The sequence below is a fragment of the Eublepharis macularius genome, chromosome 13 (genome assembly GCF_028583425.1).
Source record: "Eublepharis macularius isolate TG4126 chromosome 13, MPM_Emac_v1.0, whole genome shotgun sequence".
NCBI lineage: Eukaryota > Metazoa > Chordata > Lepidosauria > Squamata > Eublepharidae > Eublepharis > Eublepharis macularius.
The window spans coordinates 38215543-38243157 of NC_072802.1; positions in this window are offsets into that span (position 1 = coordinate 38215543).

The following is a 27615-nucleotide window of genomic DNA, read 5'->3' on the forward strand; positions in this document are numbered from 1 at the left end:
AGCACTTCTGAAGGAGACAACTGCATGAGGTTACTGTGACTCAGAAATGCTTCATTATTGGAACAGTGCAGAACGGAGGTCTTCAGACTTTATACTTTTAGCAAACCTTTTCCACATGAGTACACTTACTCAGGAGACCTTGAAGGTCACTTTCTGGCAGAAGATTCTGGGGAATATCCTCTAGAGCACACACTTCACTTTTTGCAGTGCTTTTTGGGAGCCACTGTTGCCTCTTGTGAACTAAAAATTAGCCCACAGAACACGTCTCATATTTTATTTATTAAAATAGTTCTTCCCCAACTCTCCTCTTGACTCAGGGCTCATGGAAACCAATCTGTCCTTCAAAGAAGCCATCGTTTATTTTCTCTTGAGGCCACCTGTCTTAAGTAAGTGAAGAGACGCCAGGGTCCCTGCAAGAAAGTTGGAAAACCCGTGAGATAGTAGGTACTAATGAAGGATTTTGAATACCTCCTGGATAAAGTGTATCTACTTTCAATATTGTATAAAGGAGCAAGAGTCAAGTAGCACCTATAAGATTAACAAAATTTGTGGTAGGGTATGAATTTCATGAGTCACACAGCTCACTTCTTCAGAATGTTGTTTTAGCTAATGAATAAATAATATATAGCTTGCACATATAAAAACCATAAAACCTGTACAACATACATCCACAATAACTATGAATCTACAAAACCAACAATGTAAGGCAGGGCCCCAGAAGCACTGAAAAAAAAATATAAACCATTTTTTTTAAAAAATGTGAACACATTTTTAAAAATGCAGTGAACACATGTACAATCTATATCTAGTGTGCACTTGACTTTTCTCTAAATGTGCATTGAGTAATTCTCACCTTCCATTCAACACATGTGCAGCTCAACTTGTGATCTATATAACACATGTATGTGGGCCCCTGGTTTCATTTGTAAAGGGAGTGCATGTTGACCCTTTCTTACAAACAGATGTATACTTCTACATGCAGAATGTATGTGAGTTCACTGCAACATGTGAATAGAGCTACTGAGTAAGGGCATTGGTCTACTAAGGTGAATATTACCTGCTTTGAGTGGCAGTGGCTCTCCAGCCTTATTTATATATTTAGTAGTCTTATCTTTCTCCCTGAGACACAAGGAAAATTACACAGAACAAGTCAATATAATCAACAGCTAGGATATTCAAAGAACAAAATACAACATGATCAATAGCTAGAACATATGCTGAACAAACACCACAGGGTATGGGTCGCAGAAATTTGAAAACAAGTATGAATATGAACACAGAGATGAAACATTTCTGAAACAAAGCCTAAGTAATTAAACATGACACTTTTAACAAAGCACAAACTACTCAGTAGAGGCATGTCTATATCAGCAGACAGTATCCAATAGAATAGTCTACAACTCCTCTCCCTTATCTTCTTGAACAATTAAGTTTTGCATAGTCTGCAGAAAGCCAGAGAGTGAGAGCTTTCCTGACCTCCTTAGACAGGCCATTCCATAAGGTGGGAGCTATTGCTGAGAAAATGCATGAATGGGCAGCTGTACATTTTCCCCAGCTACCGGGTGATATCTGCAGAGGGCTCTGTTCAGATGAGTGAAGCTGCCGTAGCAAAGCACAGAAAGAGAGGCAGTTGTACAGATAAGAGATGTCAAGACCATGAAGGATTTTGAATGTGATAGTCAAACAATGAAATTCTAAGCAGAGTTACTCCAGTTTCAGCCCGTTGATTTCAGTGGGCCTAGACTGCAGTAACTCTGCTTAGGATTTTACTGAAAATCTTGAATTGAGACTGATAACTGAAGGGTTGCCAGTGGAGTGACTGCAGAATGGGAGCAATGTGCATGCTCTGCATAGCTCTTGAAAGCAAACAAGCTGCAGAGTTTTGCACCAGCTGGAGTCTCTGAGATGACTCTGCAGAGAACAAGATTTGGGTCCAGTAGCACCTTAAAGACCGACTAGTCCAGGGTATGAGCTTCCCAGAGTCAGAGCTCATGTGGTGAGCATTACAGTAGTCTTTTATTTTTCAGATGAGACCTGAAGCAGTTTATAACATTAAAAATGATAAATATTATATATTAAAAGCTAAAAAAACATCTTGTTACGATGTTTCCATGGCATGAATCCAGGTGGCCAGATTGGCTGTGTCAAAGTACGGGATCATTTTCCTGGCTAGTCTGAGTTAGAAGGTCTTTTTTTCAGCTGCATTTATGTGTGTAGCAACAGTGCAGGATGCAATATAACCCCTAGGCTCTTAACTGAGTCAGCGAAGGTCAACCGAGCCCCATCAAAGGATGGAAGCACAATGTCCTTCAAGATCTCTACTTTTCAAACTAGCATCGCTTCCATCTTGACTGGGTTCAGTTTCAGTTTCTTTGCTTTCAGCCATTTGACAACAACTGTCAAGCGGAGAATCAGGAACTCTACTGTATCTCCGAGGGTTTGGATTGCGAGACAGACGAGTCCCTTCCAGAATTAAAAACAAAAGAAATGAAACAAACTCTCATGCAAAAGTCTAATAGTTTCTTTCTGTTTCCTCTTTCCTCTCTCCAATGTAATCACTTTCTTTAACACTGCTGCCTCTTAACACCTTTTCCAAGATGACAGTGCAGCAAATTCACCAACCGAAGCATTCAAACAACCATAAGGAAAGCATAAACACTTCCTCTCTCAGGAACACATTCTATAGATAGATACCATATGCCTGAATGGCATTGATGGCTTGCTTGAAAACAACAGAGGGCAGCGACAGGAGGAGTTGCTCCTTCTCATATCTTGTTCCTTTTCTTTCTTCTTTCTGGTGTGGGTTAGGTTTGCCAGTTGACTTTAAAAAATAATTGTGAAGCAATGATAGGTTATCGTAAATTTGCATAGACGCTAATTAAATCTCACAAAATCAAGTTTTGCAGTTATTAGCAGCTGTAATTGGATGCTGTTTTAACTACTTTTGGAATGATTTCAGCATGGCGCATGACAGAAATTACATCAGCAGAGTAGGAAATCTGTGCTAAGCCACCTTGTTTTGTAATTTCTGAAACTCACCAATCAGGGCAGTCCTGTTGGATGGGAATATAGGCTAACAGTTTTGTTTGGATGAGGTCCTATCCAGGAAACCTTTTGCTCAGTTTCAGCATAGTACGTGACAAATAGTCCATTCTGCATAGTAGAAAGAATGAAGTTAGATTCTCTAGCTTCCACTCGTAGAAACCATCTGTTATGATCCTTTTTGGCTGCAAGATCAGCAATTATTTGGTATTTTTCAGTATTGCCAATAATGAATTGCAAATTCCTTTTTATGTGTATGGGTTTTTATTCTAGCATCAGCTTACATGGACTTTGTCAGATGTATGTGGATGCAGGAATAACATTTGGCCATCTTCGGGGTGCCAGAAAACCCATATTTATTTATGAACCTAAGGATGAAACTTTTAGTATGTGTTTATTTTTTTATTCCTGTTTTCCAGATCTTTGCTTAGTATATTGACTTTATAGACTGGAAAAGAGTTTAGCATTTATTCTTTTTTCTCCATGACTACATTTAACAAACTGATTTATATGTATTTGTTTAGGGTTGTGAATTTTACAAGCACAGCTGTCAGATGTGCCATCGGCATAAATTGGTCTTCCTTGGAAGATGCTGGTCTTTTGCCTCATGCAAATGTATAGCAAACAATATCGAAAGTAAGTAAACTATTTAATGTGCAGGTATCAATCTCTCTGAAGCTTTAACAACATTTCGGAATGCTGCTCGTGCCAGGGATTATAGTGGACCAGATACAAAAGTGCAAGGGATAAAGAGAGCAGAGCTCCTACACCTTTAACCAAAAAAAGAAATGTTGGCAGGTGTAACTTATCATGCAGAGGTAAGAGAAGGTTCTGCCCATCAAATGCCTTCTTCTGCACAATTAAATTAGGCCCAGGAGGACCCTGTCCTTTAGTGAATCTTGTACCCTAAGGTGAGTGTGAGGAAAAGCTCACACTCATCCATAACATCTCCAGCTGACAGGTGTCACATAGTTGTTCTTGGGAAAGTCCTTCAACCAGAGAGATGTTGCTAAGTAGAATAGTCTGTACTGTGTTCGATGAATCTTAGCAACTGTCTGGAAATTCCATTTGCTCTAAACTGTGGTAGCTGTGCTGTTGTTGGGGACTGGATAGAGGGATTGCGTTATTCTTGTACTTAGAGATATGCAGTGGCACAATTCTAACCACCAGCCTTACCTTTAAGGTCCAAATGACTTGGGGCTGACTTTCTCCCATACTGCATACATTAAGATCTTCATCACAAATCCTGCTTTCTTTCCTCTTCCCCTTCTTTAGAGAAAAAGGTAGGTGGTGACCAGATACAAGACTTTTTCAGTTGTTATGTCTTGCCTGTGGAATGCCCTTCCCCACTGAAGCTGGTCTGGCAATCATTTCTTGTCCTTTAAGCATCAGAGCAATTTTTTAGAATTCGATTTTTAAAACTGTTTTTATTATATGTTTCTAGACTGGAAGAAGAAGATTCTGTAGTTCAAAAAGTTGCTTTTATGTAGAGTTGCCATTCCCCTGCTGGAGGTGGGGGATCCCCCACTCCCATCCTCCACCCCGTGCCCCCACTTACCTAGCTGACGGGGAGGCACGGGCCTCCAGAGGTGTGCTCCTGGGAGGTGCGGTTCACTCCTGCGGGCCTGATTCAGCCCAATTCAGGCCTGAAACGGGCCAATTCAGGTCCGAATTGGGCCAGATTGGACTACTGCAGAACGCAGGAGCACTCTCACACTCTGCAGTAGCCCATTCTAGGCTGATTTGGGCTTGATCTGGGCAGATTCAGGCCTGCATCAGGCTGGATCAGGCTACTGCAAAGCATGGGAGCACTGCCATGCTCTGCAGTGGACCATTCCAGGCTGATTCAGGCCTGATCTGAACCGATCTGGGCCCAATTTGACCCGATTCAGCCCCCCACCCTGCAGAGTGTGGGAGCGCTCCTGGGAGAGCCACAGCCTGCACAATGATGTCACTTCCTGGAAATGATATCATTCCACAGGCCTAGGAACACACGCGCACAAAATGTGCGTGCGAAGGGCACCAAAGCAAGTAGGTGCCAGGCCCCCACATCCCGCTAGGAGAACAGCGGGATCTGACACCCCTACTTCTATTGTACTCCCCTATTATACTATTCTTTTGGGGGGGGGTGTTCTCTGTCCTATAGAAGCAATATTTTAGGAAACATTTTGGGGCTGTAAAGGGAGGAAAGTTGCACTCTAGTGCTGGAAATCTTTCCATCACTAGAGATTTTTAGTGGGATTCAAGCCATAATATAAAGAAAGATGATTGTATGCATTTTTGCTTCCCAACAAGAGGCAGCTCCTGCCTCGGCATGCTTTTCTAGATGAGCCACCCTGGGATCAGCTGGAAGTGTGAGATAGAGCTAAGTGTCATCTTCTTACTGGTGACAATGCAACCCTGTTGACAGTTTGCTGGTTCTTACTTAGGCCAAGCATTTGGCTGGCAGCACTGTCTCCTCTACATTTCTCTTTGTTCTTGACAACAGTGAAAAAGATTTCAGGGGGTGATGATGACTGAAGTCTTCTCTCTAAGCCTCCGATGGAACCAGTGGTTTCTGTTCCTCCCCACTGCAGACTGCACATCACAGTCTAGTCCCACAATTGCCTTTGCCTGTAAGACATCAGGGCCATCAGCCATGGCAGGACTCACACAGGCTTGTTAGGAACTGGGATAGCCTCTTCTACTTGAGCTTCTGATACCTTGGCACAAGCAATTTTGCCAGGTCTTCATCACACTTCATGCTACTCTGCTGTGATTGGCCAATAACCTTTCCCATGCTTAGACACCAATCTAAAATGTTAAGACAAAACTGAGATTTAGGTATTTTAAAGATTAAGTCATGCTTACAACACAGGGTTCTGCTGTAGGGAAAAAAAACAAGCAATTGAGGACCAAGTTACATTTGATACATGATTTCTGTGATCAAAATCTCTTGTGTATGTTTTATTAAGTGTAATTGGTATGTTTCTCTGTTATTCAGATATGAATAAGTTTTCAGTTCTACTTAATTTTTTCTTTCCTTTAAAATTAAAATCAATATATTTGTACGTCAATCAAAATTTCCTAACGGGGTCCCTCCCTTGTTTAGAACCCAGTCTCTTCCCAAAGCACTTGCTGGTCATGAGATCCATGTAATGTGTGACATTGGGATGTCATATGTTCAGTGCTATCAGTCCTATCATTCTCATTTTTCAGGGAACATCTCAGAAGGCCACAGACAGAATGAGAACATTATTCATTTGTATGCTTGCTTGAGGAGGTCAGGAGAGCCCCCACCCTCCTGGCTTTCCGCAGACAATGCAAAACTGAATTATTCAAAAAGGCCTTTTTCTGAGCAAAGAGGGTGGTATTGTACGAAAGGGGTCCCAGATGTTTTGCTAATGAATTAGGAACCATAGATTTCACCATTATGTTGCCTTACATATTATCTGTTGCTTTAAATATGTAATCTTTTAAACTACCTGTGCTTCATGTTGTTTAATGTAAGTCCTAGAACTGATTGTTCTTTTTCAGCAATTCTTCAACCCCACATTGGAGCCTTGCTAATACTATGTCTTGGTACCCTTGTATTCATTTACCCTATGATATTGTTTATGGAAATGTTCTTGACACTGTATGGAAATGCCTGCCCTTGTCCTTGCCACTGATTGTACTAATCTCACACTATGTAATCTGCCTTCAGTCTCAGTGAGAAAGGTGGAATATAAATGATATAAATAAATATGCTCCATATATTCCAGATTAAGGGGGCTACACAAAGAGTCTTTTTCTCAAGTGGCTCAAAACCCTAAAGCTGACACTGCATAAGGTGGCATGCTTGGGCGTGGTCACAGTCCATTAAAGACTACTGAGGTTAGCTGTGATCTGCAAGACATGTATGCCTCTTAGGTGGGAAGAGCAGGGCAAGATGATTTCCTGTGAGGCTCCCTTTGCACACAGTCTCGCTAACTCCCAGAGGAGGAAGCTGTGCATGATGCTTTTAAATTCCTTAAAACCCCATTAGTGCTGAAGGACAGCCCAAGAGCCATGCTGTATTGTTGCTCCTTGAGGAGTTCTCCCACCCTCTTCAAGCCCTGCCAGTGCACGCTCTTGGAACTTGAAGTTTTAGCCATTACTCATGGGAAGCACACAGCCACAAATGAGTGATTGCCTCAGTGGCCCCTGCATGTAGGAGGGGATCCTGAGATGATCTGCCCAGTCCAGGTGGGAAGGCCACACAGCAGAAAATAGTGCACACCTTCAAGACCCATCCTTATCGATCATGGATTGGCATTAGGACCTGGTGTCCTGGCATGCAGCGGTGGGCCCTGGCAGTTAGTTGGTCCTGCCTGTTCCTGACACATACCTTGTGTGCCCTCTCCAAAATCTTAATTTCTGGTTAAAGTGTTAGAAACTCTTTTTTGCTCATATATATTTTATTCTCCCTACCGTCTAAAATTTAAAGTATGGGCATGAAAACTACTTTAAAAGTGCAAAGCCATTTCAGTACATCATCTGAAGAACCTGGAAAGAAACTGCTCCCATTAAATCGAGCGGAGGTGGAAACGTCCTATTTTGAGACTCGTGTTTTAAGGGAGAATTTGCTGGGGGGGGGGGGGAATGTAACAAAAAAGTTTGCCGCTGTCGGTGATTTAATGGGGCCATTAGAGATCAAAGGGATTTCCCTGATTGCACCTCAAAGCTTTTAAACTGGAGAATTTGGGGGGTGGAACTCGTTAGCTCTCACCATCAGTTCCTTTGAAAACACTGGCTCCGGTTTCATATTGTTAAGGCTGTTTGAAAAAAAGTAGCAGTAGCCTTATTTCCAATCCTTGTGAACTATCTATAGCTTGAGTATTGGTAAACGTTGAGAATGGGAACATTTGACAGGCTTTTACCAAAGATCATCCTTTCTGTCTCCAACTCATCATTGTAGGGTAGGACTTTTCCAGAAGGAACAGAATGAAGTCTTACTTCATCTTTAGCCTTCAGATGCCCTGAACCCAGGCCACAAAGTTGTTTTCCAAAGCAAGTTGGATACTTGTAGATCATCCCTTCACATTGTAGTCTCTTCTTCGTTCTGTCGAAAGCTACTCAGATTTCTACCTGTTGTTTTTACTTTTACCCAGTTAACTGGCTCCAGGGAAGGCTTTTCGTGTTGGATGCTTTAGGGTTGCCTTAAGATTGCAGCCCTCCATGAGGATGATTTCTGGTGCAGTCAGGCCATCATTATTAAGCATCAACCCTCTTGGGTGGGCTGAGTAATGTTATCCACATTTAGGGTTGCCAATGTCCAGGTGAAACCTGGAGATCTCCCAGAATTCTAACTGATCTTCAGACTGCAGAGATCAGTTCCCTTGGATGAAAAGGCAGATTTGGAGGGCATGCACTATGACATCAGAGCCTCACTGGACCCCATTCCCCAGCACTGCCCAGAAATCTCCAGGAATTTCCCAAGCTGGAGAAAGCAATCCTATCCACATTCCAGACACATATAACTTCCAGTCAGACTGAACACACTTCTGCTTGGGCTGAATCCACTTCCTCTCACCCCATCAGCACCAGCTTCTATTCTGGAGCTCTAGAGAGAGCTGTTTGCTAACAGGTACCTATTTTCAACTGAGCAAAACAGAAGGGGCAGAGCTGCATTGACTCTGCCTACTAACTCAAAGGCCAAAAAGAGAGGCAAAGGACTCTTTAACACTTCCCTCCTCACAACAAACAGCAACAGGAGGCTTTGGAAAACCTTCCCTGTGAGCCCTTCCGCTACTCATGCTCTGTGGCTTTTGCAGAGCAATGAACAGCTGAGGTGCTTTATAAAGGGAAGTCACACTTGCTATTTACACTATAGGATCTCTGCCTGGGACGTGTCATATGCAAACAGCAGAGCTGCCACTGTGGCAAAGAGAGGCAAAGGGTTTGCTTACAACCCTGTGACACAAGCAGCATTGCAGAGTGCAGCAAGTCAGTATCTGCCATTTTCTCTCAATAAAGTCTGTGTACAGAAATCAGTAACATGAGAGACAGATTTACAACTGAACTTGGTGTCCACAATTTGTGGTGAGGATCTGAGAAGTTTCCAATGCTCTATTCCCCCCCCTTAAAGCAGCTATAGAAAAGAAAGTAAATCAGATCAGACTATGACATGGGAGGTTAGTCTCCTCTCCCCCCCCAAACTATTTTTAACACTAAAAAAATTCTGCCCTATGGCTATTGTCCATTATAGGCTATTGGTCCATTGTCCATTATTGTCCATTATTGGACAAAATTCTCCCCCGTGGCTATTGTCCATTAAAAGACAAACTTTAAAGTACCAGCATGGTTTATGGGTTAGAATCTCAGACTATGATATGAGAGACAGGTTTCCATCCTCTGCCATTAAAACTGTCCGGGTGACCTTGGGCCAGTCACTATTTCTCAGCCTAAACTGCCCTCACAGGGTTGTTGTTGTGATGGTAAAATAGATGAGGGAAAAAGAATGTTGTAAGGTGCTTTGGTTCCAGCTGGGGAGAAAAATGGTGTTTAAATGTCTAAATAAGAACTAAATGGGACATGGTGGTTATCAAGAAATCTATGTGTATGTATTTAAGAGTCCAACCATTCATTAACTCGGCCTCAGGAAAAAAAATGTCATTTTTTAAAAGCAAAATATCCCAGTTTACCAAGCCAATTCCAGATCAAACCCCGGGGGGGGGGACCCATCTGTAGTTAGACTATTTGTGAACATTCTGTAAAATCTTTGAAGCCTACTTAATGGCATTTTCATAGCAGACAAGAATAGTAATAGAAAAGTGAGGTCTTTGACCACTGTGAATTTTTAACCACATGTCTCTATGGGGCAAACATTTGAAACAATCCAAATTATCCCCCCACTGATTGAGCTGGACCATTTATTGGAGTCGCCTTAACCTGGCCCTTTCTTATCCTACAGTAGGCCCAGGCTTTCTGCTTGGAACAGACATTGCTGAAATCTGAATCAATGTTTTTTCATCCAGTTCCCCATTGAACAACCTCCCATTGAGAGATGAAGAGTCACTGTTTCATAATCGAACTCCTAATGAAGAACTAACTGCTGTCTTCATGAATTATTTGTCTTCCCTTGTACTTGTTACATCTAGCAAAAGGTCAGTCATTTATCTCGGTGTTTGCCCGAGGTGTCTTCGTGAGTCATGAAAATACTTGTTACTGGGATTAGCTATTTACAACTAGTATAAATCGTGAAGTGTGTGTTCTCTGTGCTCTATGCTCTCCTAAAAACAATGCATTTAAGATGTAATTTTGATGAGAAGAAAATACAGGTAACCAACAGCCTGGGAAAGAATGGAGTCTGCAATGCACTAGAAAAGATCAAGTGCAAAATGTGCCTGATGTACACATGCATTCCCACTGCAACTGTAATTATTAATGGGCCTTCATACGCCAAGTGTCACTGAAACAATGTTTAGACTTCATCACAAAAAGAATGTTCTTTAGTTGGGTATTGTAGAAGCTTCAGAATAACAGGTTCAAAATACCATTCCTCCCTAGCTTGTTAAAGCGTTAAAGAGTCAACTCAGCTCTGAAGCTCCTTTAGTGACATGAAGCCATGAAGCTGTTTTATACTGAATGAGACCACTGATCTATCAAGGTCAGTACTGGCAGTTTCCACACATGTTGAATAATGTACTTTCAATGTACTTTAGCAATCCTTTGGAAGTGTATTTTTTTTTGTTTCACACATGAAAACCCAGTTTCAAATGACCACTAAAGAGTATTGACAGTGCATTATCCAATGTGTGTGGAAGCAGCCATTGTCTACTGTGACTGGCAGAGGTTCTCTAAGATCTAGTCCCTGGTATGTTTTAACAGGAGATGCCAGGAGCTAAACCAGGGACACTTTGCATATGAAGCCGATACGCTGCCTCTGAGCTGTGGCCTCTTCTTTGGGCCAGCCCTTCTTTCTCAGTCTCACTTACATTACAGGATTTTTTTGTTTTTGAGGATATAATGGAAGAGGGGAGTACCTTGAAGGAATAGTTGGATTAAAAAAGTGATAAATATAATGGGTTCTGCCCAGCATTGGTGGAGTGATTGGACAAAAACATGCATACAGTAGTTGTCCTAGTGATTATGGGGACTTACAAAGTTTTGTTTTCCTGTCCATCTGCATGCAGGAGGACCATGTACATGTTACACCAAATTGATTTTTTCAGAGTTCTCACTCATGACCCAAAGCTGAAAACCCATGTGAAACTCAATCCACAGGACATACTCATCAGTTTTGATGCTGTATTTCTGTTTACTAAGGTTCCGGTAAAAGACACAATCACACTTATTAATCAGATTTTTCCAGAGGATGTAACAGCCTTATTCCACCATTGTCTGACAACCAGTTACTTCCAACGGGATAATGAATTCTATGAAGAGATGGATGGGGTGGCCATGGGAAGCCCGATCAGCCCAGTTATAGCAAATTTTTGCATGGAACATTTTGAAAAAACAGCTCTAGAATCAGCACCCCACAAACGTACAGTCTGGTTCCAGTTCGTAGATGATACCTTTATCATTTGGAGCCATGGTGAGGAAGAATTGATGGAGTTTTTAAACCACCTCAACAATATCCACCTGAACATACAATTCACCATGGAGAAAGAAATTGGGGGGAAACTTCCATTTCTAGATACCTTGTTAATCCACAAAGCAAACTTTCAGTTAGGTCACAAGGTCTACAGGAAACCAACTTACACGGATCGGTACTTACACAAAAATTCCAATCACCACCCTCGACAGAAAAGAGGCATAATAAAAACATTAGTAGACCATGCAAGACAGATATGTGAACCTCACTTTCTCAACAAGGAAACTAATCATCTAAACCATGCACTTCAAGCAAATGGCTACTCCAGAAATGAAATCAGAAGAGCAATTAAACCAAGGATAAATCAAGCAACCAAGGAAAAACAGTCTCCCACAGGAAAAGTGTTTTTGCCATATATCAAAGGAATCCCTGATCAGATGAGAAAGCTTATGAAAAAGCACAACCTTCAAGCAGTATTCAGACCCACCAGAAAAATACAACAGATGCTATGATCAGCAAAAGACAGTAGAGACCCCCTCACCTCTGCAGGAGTATACCGTATACCCTGCAGCTGTGGACAAATTTACATCGGGACCACAAAGCGTAGCATCCAGACAAGAATAAAAGAACATGAAAGACACGGCAGATTTGGCCATCCGGAAAAATCTGCAGTGGCTGAACATAGCCTAACTCCAACAGGACACAGTATCCTATTCCAGGACACTAAAATACTGGACAACACTTCCAAATACTTTGTCAGATTGCACAGGGAAGCCATTGAAATTCATAAGCATAAGCACAATTTCAACAGGAAAGAAGAGACTTTAAGAATGAATAGAGCATGGTTTCCAGTCCTGGAAAACACCAGGCTAACAAAATACTCTATACCCTACAATAGCCCTGCAGAGAAGATTAGCATATCAAGCACCAATCCATATGCAAAAGAACCTCCTCAGGATACAGTGAAGCCTCCCTCCATGAGCATTCCATACACACCCTGGGAAACTCTTACAGGATGACTCAGCCCAACCCCACCCCTCCTGAGTAGATACAAATGACCTGCCAACATCTTTTTCACACTGTGACACTGAGAGATCTCTGTCTTTTGGTGCTACACCTCTGAAGATGCCAGTCACAGCTGCTGGCGAAACGTCAGGAACTACAATGTCAAGACCACGGCTATACAGCCCGGAAAATCCACAACAGCCATATACCACTATTAGCTGCTAAATATGATTTATCAAGATTTCAGGTTTTCTACAATGTGAATGCCTGGTTCTCCCTGGCCACTGCTGTCCATTCCCATCATTCATTTCTCCCCTGCTGTTCATGGTGTCTTCCTCTAGTATGTTTCATAGCCACATGCCCTCCACCATTTTAATTGCAGCTGCACATGGACTCATAAAGAGAAGATTCAAGGGACATAGTAAAGGATAAGGAATCAGAGTGGGGTACCTGGGAGGAAATCTTCAGGCTAAGTAACCTGAATCAACCCATTCAGACCTTCTGAAAACTATGTACACAATACTTAACCTAGAGTGTTAAAGAGGTGACCAACTGAAGGGACTTGTTTGGATCAAAGCTAAAAATACCACTAACCTTTCTAATTAATGTCAGGTGGGTAGTAGCTTCCCTAATGAGCAGCATTTTCCTTTCAAAAGGCAAAAGTGTAGGAAGAAGAAAGTCTTTTGAATTTCACTTATGACTCAAAGTGGTTGTTTTCCACAGGGTATCATTTTTTTAAAAGAAAGAAACAGCCATCTCTGAGAAAATGTTCTCAGAAGGAGAGAGCAACTGACAAGAAAAAGGAACAACATCTTCCAAGGCATGGTAAAGATTTTTTTTTTAAAAAAGCTGTTATGTACGAGAAATATTTGACAAGGTATGTGTTTATTCATTTGATTTCATTTCTTTTTCACTCCTGGCCAGGAATCCCAGGTGGGCAGCTTTACCGACAGCAACCTTGTGAAATGCTTTTGGCTGAAAAAAATGATGACATCACCCTGACACGAGTTTGGCCAAGTCTGCATAACTGTTTAACTCACAAGCTGCTTCCCGAAGAATGGATTCTGTTCTATGGCTGGGAATAGGTTCTATTTTAGCAAATAAGCCATTTGACAACCAACCTTACCTGGATTGGGTGATTACCATTTTCTTTCCAGTCAGAGACCTCATACAATGTTGATTTTTTTTCAATATTAAAGGAGCAACATTGTGAGCGGTTTTGCATCTATGCACTTGGTATATAGTGTGATGACATGGGTGGCTACGAGATGCTCACCATTTATTGGCTTGCTTGGAAAAGATACGTCCTATGATCATTATAGCGGGACTGATCACTCAGCACTTAAAATCAGCTACACTTGGAGTGTATGTACTGTTTTTTGCAGCTGTGCTGTTGACGGCATTCATCACCCTGTGGGGTTCATCATGTTGGCTCATGTTCAGAACTTATCAAATTAAACTACAGTTCCCAGGTGGCACTGTGAGAATACACAATGTATATGGAAGCTAAATTTAGAATACCTGATTAGCATAAACTTGCTGATCTTTGGGAATCACGCAAACAACATGGGTATTGCTAAAGAGAGAAGAATTGTACTCCTTGACCATATTCTGATCAAACTGAAAATGTGAGGTTCATGCACTCCTACAAAAAGTACACGAATGTACTTGTACACATGACTGCATCAAGATTCTTTTTTGCAGGATGTTCCTAATACGCTGGTTTCACTGTGGAAACAAGACCAGATCATTCAGCATTCCAAATTTTAGGATAAATTCAGTTAAGGATTACTGGAAAACACATGGGTGATGCAAGCCAATCAGGTATCATGTAATTATAAGAAATACCTCACAATCCAGTATGCAGCCAATAAGATTTGGCTGCATAGTACCAATTGTTTTTAAGGGCAAATTATGTCCATTCATAATGAAAGCAATGCATCCTGAACAGGCAAAGCACGTTTTCCTTTTTTAAGCAATCACACCAGAATCAGTATTTAATACTGATTAAAATATTCACTACCCCCACTACCCCCCCCAGCTCAGTACTCTCATTATATAATATTTGCAAAAAAAAAAATAATGCATTTTAAGGCACAGCCAGCATCTAGAATGAGTATTTTAGCCCTTTCTCCATTATTATTTGTGTGTGTGATATGAATATTCCAGTGTATTTAACTCCCACTCTTTTTAGCATTTCTTCATATTTAGTATATAATTATTATAATTGTAGAAATTGGGCATCCTTTAAGAGCGACACTCATTGTCTTAAAGAGGATTCTTATAATGATAGCAGAAACATAATTTAGAAACAAATTTAGGATGAGTTAATTTATTAAACACAGAGACACATATTAATATTACCATATACCACAACTACATAATAATGTCACATAAAGGCTGAAAAATGGCTTGGAATATATTGTGTTGGAAATGAAGCTTTGAAATTAGAAATTAGCACACATTGATGGAATGATTAATTGCTGTGCTTTTATCGCACCTCCATGCTGCAACAAAATTAGATATTCTGCATCCACCATTAAAATATTTAAAGAATAGATTTGGTTTTTCTTTTCTTTCTATTAAAAAACAGTCTATAACAAAAAATATATAGACTTCCACAGGATTCACTTCAAGATAGAGGATATAATCCATGAATTTCTTGTTCCCACACAAGCCTGAATCCCAAGCAGGACAGGTGTATCCATCTAGCTCAGTTTGTCTACACTGATTGGCAGTGGATCTTCAAGGTATCAGTACAGAAAGGTCTTTCCAGCACATCCAGAGATCAGGAGGTTCCTTGGACACACAAAGAAATGGTTTTACCACTGTGCAAAAGCCTGACCCCATTACATTCAAGCAAATACTTGTTTTTTTTCAGTCCCTTGAAATCAATAGCATCGGTACATTTTATAAAAGATGTAACCAAAACCAAAAACTTTTTTGTCTTTCAACACTAGGAAAACAGTAAAATGTATTTTTAGTTTTGACTTAGTCATTGAAATGTTGATGTTCATGCCTTATCTTGTTGTAATCTACACAGCATGTCTGTAAAAACCCAGAAGTAATATCCATTATGATCTGACAAAATCATTAAAAGAAAGAATTACTTGTGCACATTATTTTAACCAATCAGGGAGCTCCAAATTAGGGAGGATAATATGGAGGAGAGGAAAATGATGCAAGCTACTTTGGGTCCCCATTGGGGAGAAAGGCAGGGCATTAATAAATAAATAAATAAATAAATAAATAAATAAATTAGAGCAGCTTGTTTAAAGAGATATTTGAATTGGGGGCCTCCATGATAACAGCTTAATCAGTATGTATGGTCCCTCAAAATAAAATTCATCTCACTTTTTTTCAGGATCTAAATTAGACCTTGATCCAAACCTTTGCTAACCCTATGCTAAATATTGATATTGATTAGCACATTGTAATTAGCAGGGATTTTGGCTGGTACAAAGTGATTCATTATCATCTGTCAATCAAGCATATGCATTCTATAGAATGCTCCTCTAAAGGCTTTCTGAAGGTTTCCTGAATTCTCAGACATCAAAACCCAATTATGTGATATTACTGTTTTTGTCTATTTTTTTGGTATTCAGTCAGAGGTAGGGCTGAATAAAATGGGCAGTGTTTTCAACTAGGATATTCACAGTCTAATCCTAAGAAGAGTTACTCCAGTATAAGCCCACTGATTTCAATAGGCTTAGACTGGAGTAACTCTTCTTAGGATTTAACAGTCAAGGTGTTATAATGCAGCAAGCTATTTGCATCAGGATAGCACTAGTTGTTAGCTTTGTACGGATGTAATTATGTACTTGAATATATGATGAATCATTTTACCTACAGAAGTAATTATACTGAATGCAAAGAAGATGCTTACAGCAAGCACACAGGCAAGTTAGGTAACCAAGAACTCTCAGAGCTGCATGCTAGATTAGGAGACTGAATATTTTCCAATGAAAAGCCCAAATATTAATTGAAGTCTTTTTGCCTTAGCCAGAGGGTTTTCCTCTTTCTCCTTCAAATACCGATGATTTTAGATTTCTTACCTCTGCGGTTTTGACACTGATATCTTCATTTCAATTTTATTTTCCTGTATGTAAACCTAATCTGATTCTTTGTTTTTGTGACATTTTCTATTTCCTCATTCCTTGTTCCATAAAACATATGCATGTTCAATATTATTTGTATGTCTATAAATCAGCATTACATCTACATGATATATATATATATATATATATATATATATATATATATATATATATATATATATATATATATATCATATATATATATATATATATATATATATATCATTTTACAAAATGCATACAAAAAACATGCACCTAATTCTATAAGACTAACAGTGAACAGTGGAAAAGAGGACCACAGATTCAACCGAAGGCAAGTCTGTGCTCAATGTTTGCAAGGCTATCTGAAAGATCCAAGGCAAAATGGAAGACTAGTGCAATCAATCAGTGATCTGGTATGGACTTTTGAGACCGGGGCTCAAGGCACATGATTACTCCCTTCTTTGTGTGGGAATTTGGTAACTGCATACTGGATCATTTCCCCTCTTTTTCTGGTATCTAATTTCTGGTCAAGGTGCACCCAATGCTTTATAAATAAGACAAATATAAAACCCCAAAGCTGCAAATACAAAATTTACTATATTATAAAATATAAAGAACAAATTGCATTCTGGCTGTGCTCTCTATTGGGGATGAAGTTGGGGGAAGATATCCCATTATCTGAATGCTGCACAATCTGTTTTCACAGCAGTGGTCTACAGCTGGAGCTACATCTGCTCCTAGAACAGCTTCATTCACATGACACACTTGTGGTTTGTCTCAACAGGATGGCTGTTTTCATTTAGTTGTTGATAGCTGCTCACAATTTTTTAAAATTAAATATAGTTGTTAATATGATACAAATACAAACACAAGATTATGACTTTACAATATAATATTTTAATGTCATTTATCATCTACCATTCTCACTGAGACTTAAGGCAGATTACACAGTATTAGTACATTCAATTTCAAGGACATTTCAAAAAACAATGTAATAGGGTCTATAACTGCAAATTTGCAAAGATGTAAAACCAACAGAAATCCAATACAGAATTGAAGAAATGCTGAAACACAGCATAAATAGTTCTAAAGACTGATACAGTAAACAGCAATAAATGACATAATAACACTACCCAGTAGGATCACTGAAGTGCATGGTAGCATACTGTAGTAAACTCTATTGTCCCTGTCCCTCTTTATATACTTATATATAAACAGCTTCCAGATTTTAATAAAAATGTGCATTCATTTTTCTCTCAATTTTAAGAAGGGTAGTACAGGGCTGGAAAGATAACATAAGCAAATGTTGTGGCACCCCAGGAAATCTCCTAGGGAGGTGTGGAGACTGAGAAGCTAGAGAGAATGCCTAGAAGAATCATTCTCCTAGATTGCCTGGCATTTTGCAATTTGGGGCACTTGAGAGGTGCCAAGAGGCTCTGAATGCTGCTCCTTTTTGGAGTGTGGTTATTATGAAGAAGGCAAGAGATGAGGAATCCCCTCCTCAGAATAGGCCGATAAAGTATGCATTTAACGTAAGTTACATTTACAGTTCAAAGTTCTCATTCTCCCCACCCCCCACCCCACCCCCAGATCATCAAAAGATCTGTGGCCTAGTATTCCATGTCAACTCCTGTCTTAGTTCCCAGTAGGGAGGTGCAGAAGATATATGCTAGTTTCCAATATTTTTCATATTCTAGAACAGTGATTTCCAATCTTTCCATAGCCAGGACTTACTCACCAGGCTGCAATGTAGGATCCAGTGAGCTGCCAGCATATAATATAACAGTCAGTATATAGTACAACAGTCATGTGACCAGAAGAGATAGAGCCAAAGTTATGATTAGACATGGGCACAAACCAAAAAAACAAAACAAAACCATGAGGTCCGTGGTTCATGGGTTTTCATGAACCGGGAACCACGAACTGGCACGGAACTGGGGCCAGTTATGAACCAATTCGTGATTTGTGGTTCATGGAGTTTAAATGCCCCTTTCTGGCCACTTAGCAGTGGCAGGGAAAGGGGCATTTAACAGTTTAAAGGGCCCTTTCCGGCCTTGCAAGCAGCAGGTCCCTTTAAAATATCAGCTGGAAGGCAGCAGGGGGGATCCCCCCCACTGCCTGCCAGCTGATAGTTTAAAGAGACCTGCCGGTGGCAGGTCCCTTTAAACTGCCCAAACCCCAGCCCCCACCACCCCTGCCCCAGCCCCACACTTACTTTCCCCAGTGGTGTGCAGTGTCCTCCCTCCTGCTTGGCCATTTGAGGGATGGCAAGGCCATTTTCAGCCTCCTTAGCCACCCTGCGGACCTCCTCCTCCACTCTGCGGGCCTGCAGAGGTACAGAGGCTGAAAACAGCCTTGCCGCCCCTCAAATGGCCACTAGCAACGGCAGGGAAAACGGCCTTTAACAGTGTAAAGGGACCTTTCCTGCCTTGCAAGCGGCAGGTCCCTTTAAGGTGGCAGGTGGCAGGTGGCAGGGGGGATTCCCCCTCATCGCCTGCCAGCTGATAGTTTAAAGGGACCTGCCACTTACCTTTCCCTGTGGCACGCGGTGTCTTCCCTCCCGCGTGGCCATTTGAGGGGGGACAAGGTGGTTTTTGGCCTTCTCTGTCCCTCTGCGGGCCTGCGCAGCGGTGGAGGAGGCCTGCAGAGGGATGGAAGAGGCTGAAAATGGCCTTGATGCCCCTCGCAGGAGGAGGAGGAGGAGGCTGTGGGCCCACAGGAGCGTGAATCAAGGTAAGTGTGGGGCTGGGGCTGGGGTGGGAGTTGAGGGCTGAGGCTGAGTTTTGTGGGCCATTTAAAGGATTTACAAGTGGCAGGTCCATTTAAACTATCAGCTGGCAGGCAGCAAAGGGGGATCTCCCCCTGCTTGCAACCGGTAGGAAAAGTTTAAATAGCCACTTCCTTGGGGAAATGGCCATTTAAACTGTCCCTCTCCGAAACCAATACGACCCAAACGAAGCAGTAACCAGTTTGTGGAAGTTCATGGAAAGGAGCTTCCACGAACCAATGGTTCGCAAACCACAAACTGGGCTGGTTCGTGGGTTTTTTTGGGTCATATTCAGGTTCATGCCCATCTCTAGTTATGATCTCCCAGTATCAAGATCAAGAGGACTACAAAAAGCAGACCAAGAGGGCCAGCGATAGGAAACACAAGCCAAGTACCAGGAGATTTATCAAAGTGAGGAACAAGTCAAGGGCTAGGTACCAGGAGGCATCCTCTCTGTTACCAAGTCATCCTACTTCCCTTCCCTCTGATCGCCCCAGAATACATGCAAAGACTGGTAGGAGGCCTGGCACCCTTACATGTATGCAGCAAAAAATAGCACTTCTGGTGGGGAACACAATCTAGAAAGTGGAGCTCTGTAATTCACCTGAAAGATGGAATCCTGAATCCAGGATGGAACTGCATAGATGAAGAAGCAAAGTTAATATGAAAGAAGCAGGCTGTGGGCTCCCGCCGCGTCAGCAGCCCTCCGTGTCGGGTCCATGGCTCCTTTGCGTCCTTGCCGTCTGCTTCACCACCACCCCGCCGCGGGGTGGGTGGCTTCTCTCAGCCTCAGAACGGGTATAGGGGAAGGTGGTTGCAGCACCAGCATCCTTCCCCTCCCTCGGCTGCACGTGCCTCGCCTTCGCCCCAGGCCACGTCAACTGCTTTCTCCCCGGCTTCATTGATACTCTATTTTCCTTCCCTTCCTTTATACTCTATTTTCCTTCCCTTCTCCCCGCCTTCCCCAAGCTGTGCTCTCCTTCCCTGATCGGCTCCTCCATCTCTAGCCCCTCCACCCACTCCAGTGCCCTCTCGTATTTGCCCCCCCAATGGGGATTCCCCGCTGCCTTCCTGATTCTGCCTTTCACTCCTGCCCCTCCCCACCCCCTTCTCCAATACTCCACCCTCCTCCCCGGCAGCCGCCATCCTGGCCAGCATGCCCCTTGTCCTCCCCTGTGCGGCAGCTGGCCCTGGCCCCGGTAGTGATTGGGTGCGGCCCGGTCGGGCTGGGCCCAAAGCTAAGGGTGAGGAGAGCTTGAGCCGTGGTAGCCCCGCCACTTGCTCCTCGCATGGGGCCGCCCGTTGCAGAACAGCTCGCTGGTGGTGCGGCGGGCTGGCGGCGGCATTCGGCTGCTTCTCCGGACTCCTGGGAGCGTTGCACCTGGAGTGAGCTGGTAAGAGCTTCCCCGGGGTTCCCATGGCATTCTCCTGTGAGTGGACCCCCCCAGGTGAGTGGACCCCCCCAAGTCCTGCATGGCTGCCCCTGCTGGACACAGGCTTCATTCTTAATTACTGGTGTCACCAAGGAATAGGGGCATATTTAGCTAAAACCCTAATGGCGTTTGTATGCATACCACTTTATTCTGATACATATGAGTGAAGGGTTGCTGTTCATTCCTACAGAGAAAATATAAGTGACACATTTAGCAATATTGGCATGGTGAAAGTAAGACCTGGGTGGCCTAGCTTTCAGTGACATATTTCCTATATGCATGTGTATATATGTGCAATATATTTCAGTATTATGATACACAAGCAACATACAAGGGTGGCATAATGGCAAGTAGCTTGTTGTTATAACCATTAACATCAGCTTATGGCTTTGTTACTTCCTCATTGTCAACAGCAAGGATCTATATGCAACAGCTGCTGAAAATCATTAAGTTGATACGTGTAACCTATTTTTATCAGCTGTTACCTAGTTCCTGCTGGCAATATCTCAATGTGAATTTCTTGCTCCTTCTCTTTCTCCTTCTGCCTAAATATCAAACATGGTGCTCTCACCTGCCACTGCAGTAGCAAGAACAAAGGGACAATAACGTCAATATCTGCTTTCTTTTATCTTTCTTAGTCCTAAAACAAGTTGATTTGCCATAGGCTCAAGTGGATTTGCCATAGTCTCAAAAGGACAGACCAAAGTACTCCATGCTATTCATAAGTTAACTAATTTACTCATGTAATTCAGTATCACAAAATATGGTGATGGCCACTACCTCCATGCTGAGTATACACATAGTTGGCCAACTCGGTTTGACAATTATGTAATGTGTAGAAAGGCCCCATCTGTTACATGAAAAGAATTATTTCCTTGTATTTGTATTCATTATTATTCTTCAACTGATAAGATCACCCAAGTCCTAGTGTTTTTTTAGGGTTTTCTTCTCTCTCTATTCAAATTCTCTGCATAATTGGGTGAATCCTGTGGATCTGTTTCATTAGTAGAAGTGCTTTCCTCTAATGGGAGGAACCTTCCCCTCACAGAAGACAATCAAACAAGCATCTTGTATCAAAGGAAGGTTTCTTCCACTAGATAAAAGTAAAATCTAACTTGATACTGTACATTTTTTTAATGTCAATTTTAGTGATCCTCTACTGCTTCTGTTGCCATGCATCAGAATAGTGTAAAAAAATCACAAGAAGAAATGATAATAAAATGCATAGTAACAAAGGGGCTTGCCTAACTTAACTGGAGGGCATCATTGCAACTGGGTGGTGAAGCTGGACAGAGGGTATGCTGCTCTGAGCCAACCGTGTAGGCAGACATCATCAAGGGATGGGGTGGGGTGCAGCCCAGCTCCCATTTGGGATGCAAGGTGGAGGGAGAGAGGTGGGGCTCAGCTGGATTCCAGCAGCCTCCTGGGATCTCACCACCATTGCTTTTTCAGGGTCCCCTTAAGGGATCTGGGGGGAAGCCAAAAGGTACATGTCCAGTTCAGGAACTGTTGCAGGCTTAACCTTGAGTAGCAGGATACCACTGGGGTTATGCCCAACAAGTAGGCTGACGAAGATGTGTTATCAAACAGTATTTGCATGAAAAAAATGTCTTTGAAAACTGCGACCATCTTAGAATCTTTGGTTCAGGAGGAAAGGCCTAGTTTACAGAGCTTGTTAGTGAAGACCAGTACACAGTGACCTTGCAGATAAGAGATTGCTTGCTGGGGAGGCTTTCTCAAGTGCCTAGCACCAATTAACATTCCTGAGACAGAGCCTGTGGTAGAGAAGTGGGCCTAAGCTGCAGATAGGTTTTTTTTCTTCCCTTTCACGTTCTCTGCTAGCAACAGTTACATAAATTATTGGGGTTTTGATTGGCTAACAGGCCTGAGCCAATTAGACCTTCGCCCTTCAAGTTAGTTAGCCTTACCATAGAAGCTAAGCTAAGAGAGAAAATAGCTTCCAACTAGCAGAGTGATGTTATTGTGACCTGTTGAAAATGGCTACCCCAATGCAGCCATCATCTGGGTTTGCTGATATGGACTTAAGCAATGGTTTGTCTCTGAGAAAGAGAACTTGAAGTAAGTTGAATCTGTGCCAGATTGTAACTGCCTTCTTAATTACTGTTCATTTGAGGGACGGGGTAAAAGCCAGAATGGGCATTAAACAAATTGGGGTACTGAAAAGAACAGTGGGATGTGTTACAGACATTGGAGAACAATATTTTAGAAATGAAAACATGGAAATATCATGCTTTTATCAACCCTTTCCCTGCCAAAATGTTCCCAGAACACCACAGAACAAGCTGGAACAGGCACTAACTAAATGCAAGTACTACAAAAAAAAAGTGGTGGTGAGCATTAAAGACACAGGAGTTCAAGGGATATACAAAAACTAAGGACACTGATTGTCCATAGACAATACATGATTGCTAATAGAGAAAGCATGATTGCCCATAGGGAATAATGGAGACCGAACTTACCCATAGAAAATAAGTTGCCCATAGATAATACATGATTGCCAGTAGAGAATGCATGCTTGCCCATAGGGAGCAATGGAGACCACACTTGCCCATAGGGAATAATGGAGGTCACGCTTGCCCATAGAGAATAATGGAAACCATGCTTGCCCACAGAGGGAGGGGTGTTTGTGTGTTGTCATAGGCTTTGTAGCCATTTTCTTCCTCCAGTGTCTCTGTAGTTTTGGCTGGTTTCGTTTCTCGTAAAAAGAATGGAGAATGGCCAGGGCACCTAGTTTGGGTGCTCACAATTCTGGACCCAGAGGTAACTGCCTTACATCTCTTTTGCCAAAACCACTGTTCTTTCTTATTTGTGTCAATCAGGTTAGCCTTCCATTGTTTAAAGGAAGTCTTTTGCCATTTATTGCTTCCTTGAATGTGTATGTTAGCCCCACTCACCTGCTCTTAGATTTGAAACCAAAAAGCAACCAAAGGCTACCACGGATATAAACAAACAGTCTACTAGGAACAATAGTCCTCCATGGAGTACCAATAAACAAAATATATCTAGTGTTAGTAAGTGCAAAGTGCTCATAAGTGAATTATACACTATATATACTCCAACAACAATAAATATCAATAAATATTGAATATGACAAAGAACGGCACACAATATTGTTGCAAGACAAATGAAAAACAGGTGTACTTAAAGTCTTCACTTTATCTAACCAAATGATGAATGAATACAGGGACTGCTAAATGCACCGTCTTCCCATCAGTGTGCTGGTGTTTCTGTAAATCCTGCTTCTCCAATACACACTGGAACAAACATCCCAAAGGGTCTGTGATGGCTCTGTGCTACGACCTGGGCAGGTAAGTAGATAGCTGATAGGTATAAGATATATCTCATGTACACTCTGTTAACCTCTAAAAAATTGTGTTGACAAGTGCAGAAGAATGTAGAGGACCCAGTTGGACTGTGAAATGTCAGAAAACTGTCCAACCCTTCTCTCTAGGGGTATAAAGAATCAAACAAAGTCCATCCAACAGGCTGCTAGCTCAAATCCTGTTTCATGTTCCTCTTTGTCAAGGAAGTTATATATTCATATCTGTTCAATTCACTATAGTCGTCTGTTAACATTCATGGCAATTTGCTCTATGACGCAAGTAGTCACTCGCTCCAGGTACTCCACAAGGGACTATTGTTCCTAGTAGTTTGTTTGCTCTTAGATTTAGCCAACCTTGTCTGTGATATACATTCTGTCCATGCTTCCATTATTATAAATTTAAATCCAAGACTCATGGAGGGATTAGACCCTCCTTACCTTCCCTCTAAATTTCCTTTACCCCCTGATTTTTTGAGAACTTTGGTCTTATAAAATAAAATGTTTAAAATTGGGGTTTGGTTGGATTTTTTGGTCAACTTTTCATTCACATATAAGTGGGACTCCGCTGAATTGTGATCACTGTTCCCAATGGGCACAACCAGCTCTACATCTTGCACCAGATTCTGAGTATTACTTAGGACTAACTCCTGGATCACTTCTGAGTATTACTTAGGACTAACTCCTGGATCACCTCCATGCCTATCTGTTCGATGGAACAATCATTTAGATTTGCCTCTATGCCTCTGAGAGGAGACGGATGGCAGGGTTTCAATCAATGGCCTCAGTCAATTACAGCATTCCACAATTAAGGATACATCAATCTCCAATTTTGACATATTTATTTCCTTCACTGTTTTTCCTCTGGAATTGAACCCAAACAAATGGAAGCCATATAAACTAACCTTATTATTCCTGTTCGACCCCTGAATCTGTTAAACATCTTCATTATGCTGTTTGATAATTTACTGCACACCCTAGCCGAAGGATAAATGGAATTGGACACAAATCTTACATCAAGAATCACAAAACTGAGAAACCCATAGGAGAACTTTTCAACCTTCCAGGGCACTCAATGGGGGACCTCAAAGTAGCGGTTTTATTGATGAATTACAAATTATTACAAAACTCAGGATAATGGAACCCCCAGGGCTTAACAGAGATATAGGCTTCTTATCTCACTATACACGCTAAATCATTCTGTTCTTACTTATACCCAGAAATTAAATTTTGTTGGTCTTAAAGAGGCCACTGGACTCAAACTTAGTTCTCACATCTGTTGATGACACCCAGCTTTATCTGTTGATGGACGGCTGGCTGGACTCCACTCCAGATAATTTGGCCACGACTTTGGAGGCTGTGACTGGATGGTTGAAACAAAGCAGGCGGAAGTTGAATCCTATAAAGAGGAGGTTCTGCACCTGGGCCATGGGATCTTGGGATCAGGGATCTGGCTCCCAGGCCTTGATGGGGTGCTGCTCACACCTGTGCAAGTGGTGAGGAGTCTGGTCATGGCCTTCGATGTCTCCCTGTCAAGGGAGACCCAGCTCACAGCAGTTGCCTGATCTGCATTTTTTTACCTTCGTCAGATCGGGCAGCTTATTCCTTACCTTTCAGCCCCTGACCTTGCTGCTATGATCCATGCAATGGTCACCTCCAGATTGGACTACTGCAATTCACTCTGCACTGGGCTGCCCTTGTCCCTACTCTGGAAGTTGCATCTGCTCCAGAATGCGGCAACACACATTCTGACTGGGACACCGTTTTGGTCACATATAACACCGGTTTTGCACCAGCTGCACTGGCTCCCAGTGGAATTCCAGATTAGGTTCAAGGCCGCTGTTGGCTCCATGTAGTTGTGTTTTTGTTATTTTTTACTTTATTTCTTTGCTCTATCTTTTAACTTTTCCATAATTAAAATGAAAAATAATTATATATATTTTTAAGAAGGCTGAAACAGTGTCTTGACCCCAAACCAGCTATCAGGTAAACTTTGTTGAGAAACTCTACTTGCAAACCAACCCTGCAGGGTAGACTTTCTAGCTAATTTCCCTGATGGGCTGCAAGATTTGTCCATTTGCTCCTGTGCTGTTGGGATAGACAAAAAGGAATGATGGCAACTACCGAAACTGGTATGAGAATAGTTTCTTGTTGGCAATTTTGTAACTTTGTTTCTGTTTCTGACCCAAAGCATCCTTATCTCTGAAATGGGGGTGAAGAACCTTTGACAAGGTGGGGCTTCTATGCCATGGATCCATGCCCCGTACCATGGCAATGTTCTAATGGGTGTAATCAATAAACTTCTGGCCAATTCCTCCTAAGTGATTGTGCATATGTCTTCATTGCCCAGGGCACCAGTTTCATGTGTAGTACGTTGGGGCCCCCACAAAGAATTGTGGGTCACAAAACGGGAAATAAATTGTTGAGAAAGTTCACAGCACACACCCAAATCTTCCCTCCTCTAGTATATTACAAGAAGCACTTGAGATGGCTAATTTCCTCATCTCCTGTGTTTTTTTCATTTTTTCCCTTTATCTGATTCTCTGCTGCTGTCAGCATTATGAGATCAATACACTTGCTCAGTCTTCGTCATCCATTTCTTAAAAATTTAGCACCTAATATTTTTCATCAGACCTAGTGAGTCCCTCAAGTAAACAGAAACTTCAACTATGTCTTCAATTGAGACCCTTTTTCTGTCTTAGGGATAGGTCTGAAAATATGGCACATTCCATTAGAGGTAATGATATTGTATGATCAAACCAGCAGCAGCCTGCTTTGTTAATATGGCTGAAGAAGTTAATACAGAATGATGAATAGTAACAGCTCCCTAGGTAGAGATAATTTTAGAGATGAACTTTTGCATTTTGCCCAAGAGGAGCATGTTATGGCCAAAAATGTCATTTATTTGATAGTTAAATTGAATTAATGTGAAAGTAAATTAACACAAGGATGGCATATTATAAGCATAAGATATTTTAATCATCTCCCTATTGTACAGGGAAGAATCCAAAATGCCCTCTTATATGTTCTTCATTCAGGCAGTAGGATACATATTCATACCTGAGGCATTGCCAATGAACGTACTGGCACCTTGGAGGGAAATCTGGCATTTGGTGCCAATTGATCTCTTCTGTTTAAAGAACAATCAGGTTGAAAGTCTTTTTTTGTTTCTGGATGGGAAGATAATCTTTGATTCTCTAAACAGGTACACAGCACACAAATGCCTGGCAGATGTCAGAGAGGCAGTAGGCCAACAGCATATGAGCAAATACTAGCACATGGGGTATTCATTTGAAATCTAGGGCAAGTTTTACTACACTCTGCCTAACATTCAGAACTCACTGAATGCCTCTGCTTCTCTTGTTTTCCCCCTGCCTATTGCTGTGCTTCCTTCTTGCCTGTAAGTTAGT